The following is a 4,335-nucleotide window of genomic DNA, read 5'->3' as shown; positions in this document are numbered from 1 at the left end:
TTTCTAATGGAGGACCTTGTTTCAGTCATGAAACTCTGAGTGGTTTTAATTAGATCAGAGACCATGGTTGCTAAGTCAGAGTGGCTCTGCTTAGAATTCTCTGTCTGCTGCTGAGAAGATGATGGAAAAGGTTTGCCATTGCTAAACCTGTTTCTTCCACCATTATTGTTATTGAAGCCTTGTTGAGGCCTCTGTTGATCCTTCCATGAGAGATTGGGATGATTTCTCCATGAAGGATTGTAGGTGTTTCCATAGGGTTCTCCCATGTAATTCACCTCTTCCATTGATGGGTTCTCAGGATCATAAGCTTCTTCTTTAGATGAAGCGTCCTTAGTACTGCCTGGTGCAGCTTGCATTCCAGACAGACTTTGAGAAATCATATTGACTTGCTGAGTCAATATTTTGTTCTGAGCCAATATGGCATTCAGAGTATCAATCTCAAGAACTCCTTTCTTCTGACTTGTCCCATTATTCACAGGATTCCTCTCAGAAGTGTACATGAAATGGTTATTTGCAACTATTTCAATGAGTTCCTGAGCTTCTGCAGGCGTCTTCTTCAGATGAAGAGATCCTCCAGCAGAGCTGTCCAATGACATCTTGGACGGTTCAGACAGACCATCATAGAAGATACCTATGATGCTCCATTCAAAAAGCATGTCAGAAGGACACTTTCTGATCAATTGTTTGTATCTTTCCCAAGCTTCATAGAGGGATTCACCTTCCTTCTATCTGAAGGTTTGGACTTCCACTCTAAGCTTACTCAATTTTTGAGGTGGAAAGAACTTTGCCAAGAAGGCATTGACTAGCTTTTCCCAAGAGTTCAGGCTTTCCTTAGGTTGTGAATCCAACCATATCCTAGCTCTGTCTCTTACAGCAAAAGGGAATAGCATAAGTCTATTGACCTCAGGGTCAACCCCATTGGTCTTGACAGTGTCACAGATTTGTAAGAATTCAGCTAAAAACTGATGAGGATCTTCTAATGGAAGTCCATGAAACTTGCAATTCTGTTGCATCAAAGAAATTAATTGAGGCTTAAGCTCAAAGTTGATTGCTCCAATGGCAGGGATAGATATGCTTCTCCCATAGAAGTCGGGAGTAGGTGCAGTAAAGTCACCCAGCACCTTCCTTGCATTGTTGGCATTGTTATTGTTTTTGGCTGCCATATCTTCTTCTAGTTTGAAGATTTCTGTTAGGTCCTCTCCAGAGAGTTGTGCTTTAGCTTCTCTTAGCTTTCGCTTCAAGGTCCTTTCAGGTTCTGGGTCAGCCTCAACAAGAATGCTTTTGTCTTTGCTCCTGCTCATATGAAAGAGAAGAGAACAAGAAAGTATGGAATCCTCTATGTCACAGTATAGAGATTCCTTGAGGTGTCAGAGGCAAAGAAGAATAGAAGGAAGAGGTAGAAAGAGAAGAATTCGAACTTATCAAGAGGGATAGAGTTCGAATTATTGATAGTGGAGGAGTGTTAGTCCTTAAATAGAAGGATGTGAGAAGAGGGGAAGAATTTTCGAAATTAAAGTAAAATATTTTGAAATAATTTTGAAAAATTGAAGAATGATTTTCGAAAATTAGAGTTGGGAAAGAAATAAAGTGATTTTTTAAAAAGATTTTGAAATTAGAAATCAAAAAGATATGATTGAAAATTTAATTTTGAAAAAGATGTGATTAAGAAGATATGATTGAAAAGTTATGGTTTTAAAAAGATATGATTGAAAAATAATTTTAAAAAGATTTGATTTTTAAAATTAATGACTTGGCTAACAAGAAAAGATATGATTCAAACATTAAACCTTTCTCAACAGAAAAGGCAACATACTTGAAATTCTTGAATCAAATCATTAATTGTTAACAAGTATTTTTGAAAATGGAAAGAAATTGATTTTGAAAATATATGATTGAAAAGATATGATTTGAAAAAGATTTGATTTTGAAAAATTTTGAAAACTTAAAAAAAATGTGCATTAAAAACAAAATCTTCCCTCTTGTGTCATCCTGGCGTTAAACGCCCAGAATGGTATCCATTATGGCGTTTAACACCCAAAATGCTACCCTTTTGGGCGTTAAACGCCCAGCCAGGTACCCTGGCTGGCGTTTAAACGCCAGTTTTCCTTCTTCACTGGGCGTTTTGAACGCCCAGCTTTTTCTGTGTAATTCCTCTGCAGCATGTTCTGAATCTTCAATTCTCTGTATTATTGACTTGAAAAGACACATTTTAAAAATTTTTTTTTGGATTTTTAATCGAAATGCAACTAAACATGGAAAACTAAAATCAAACAAACAATGCATGCAAGACACCAAACTTAGAAGTTTGTATACTATTGACACTAACGAATTGAGAATGCATATGAAAAACAACAAAACACACAAAACAAGAAAATTTAAAGATCAGAGCAAGGAAATCATCAAGAACAACTTGAAGATCAATGAAGAACATAATGCATGAATTTTTCGAAAATTAGATGAATGCAATTGACACCAAACTTAAAATTAGACACTAGACTCAAACAAGAAACATAAAATTATTTTTGGTTTTATGATTTTATACTTTTTTTGTGCTTTTTTTTTTTTGAAAATTGAGTGGAAAAGAAAAAAAATAAGGGTTCAAAATTCTTAATGAGAATTCCAGGAATCATTGCAATGCTAGTTTAAAACTTCGGTCCAGGAATTAGACATGGCTTACTAGCCAGCCAAGCTTTCAAAGAAAGCTTCGGTCCAAAACACTAGACATGGCCAATGGCCAGCCAAGCTTTAGCAGATCATTGCTCACAACAGCAAAATTGATAGAAATCAACAAGCTCTTGTGATGATAAGTTGAAACCTCGGTCCAAAAGATTAGACATGGTTTCACAACCAGCCAGACTTCAACAAATCATCATGAAACTCTATAATTCATTCTTAAAAACTCTGAAGAACAAATAATTTTTTTTTTTGAATTTTTCAAAAATAAAAAGTAAAAAGGCTTAAACATAAATTAAAATTACCTAATCTGAGCAACAAGATGAACCGTCAGTTGTCCAAACTCAAACAATCCCCGACAACGGCGCCAAAAACTTGGTGCACAAAATTGTGATCATCAATGGCGCCATCAACATGGTACGCTCAATTGTAATCTCAACTCTTTATCACAACTTCGCACAACTAACCAGCAAGTGCACTGGGTCGTCCAAGTAATAAACCTTACGCGAGTAAGGGTCGATCCCACGGAGATTGTTGGTATGAAGCAATCTATGGTCATCTTGTAAATCTCAGTCAGGCGGATTCAAATGTTTATGGATGATGAATGATTAAAAGATAAATAAAACATAAAATAAAGATAGAGATACTTATGTAATTCATTGGTGAGAATTTCAGATAAGCGTATGAAGATGCTTTCTCCCTTCCATCTCTCTGCTTTCCTACTGTCTTTATCCAATCCTTCTTACTCCTTTCCATGGCAAGCTGTATGTTGGGCATCACCATTGTCAGTGGCTACAATCCCATCCTCTCAGTGAAAATGTTCAACGCACTCTGTCACAGCACGGCTATTCATCTGTCGATTCTCGATCATGTCGGAATAGAATCCAGTGATTCTTTTGCGTCTGTTACTAACGTCCCACAATCACGAGTTTGAAGCTCGTCACAGTCATTCAATCCTTGAATCCTACTCAGAATACCACAGACAAGATTTAGACCTTCCGGATTCTCAAGAATGCCGCCATCAATTCTAGCTTATACCACGAAGATTCTGATTAAGGAATCCAAGAGATAAACACTCAATCGAAGGTAGAACGGAGGTGGTTGTCAGGCACACGTTCATAGGTGAGAATGATGATGAGTGTCACGGATCATCACATTCATCAAGTTGAAGAACAAGTAATATCTTAGAACAAGAACAAGCTGAATTGAATAGAAGAACAATAGTAATTGCATTGATACTCGAGGTACAGTAGAGCTCCACACCTTAATCTATGGTGTATAGAAACTCCACCGTTGAAAATACATAAGAACAAGGTCTAGGCATGGCCGTGAGGCCAGCCCCAAAATGTGATCTAAGGTAGCATAGAACTACTCAAAGATTCGACTTCAAATACAATAGCAAAAGGTCCTATTTATAGAGAACTAGTAGCTTAGGGTTTACAAAAATGAGTAAATGACGTAAATATCCACTTCCGGGCCCACTTGGTGTGTGCTTGGGCTGAGAATTGAAGCATTTTCGTGTAGAGACTTTTCCTGGAGTTAAACGCCAGCTTTTGTGCTAGTTTGGGTGTTTAACTCCCACTTTGGTGCCAGTTCCAGCGTTTAACGCTGGGAATTCTGATGCTGATTATGAACGCCGGTTTGGGCCATCAAATCTTGGGC

This window comes from Arachis ipaensis, chromosome B4, assembly GCF_059453495.1.
Source record: "Arachis ipaensis isolate K30076 ecotype BB chromosome B4, ASM5945349v1, whole genome shotgun sequence".
Lineage (NCBI taxonomy): Eukaryota > Viridiplantae > Streptophyta > Magnoliopsida > Fabales > Fabaceae > Arachis > Arachis ipaensis.
Note: the sequence above shows the minus strand (reverse complement) of the source record.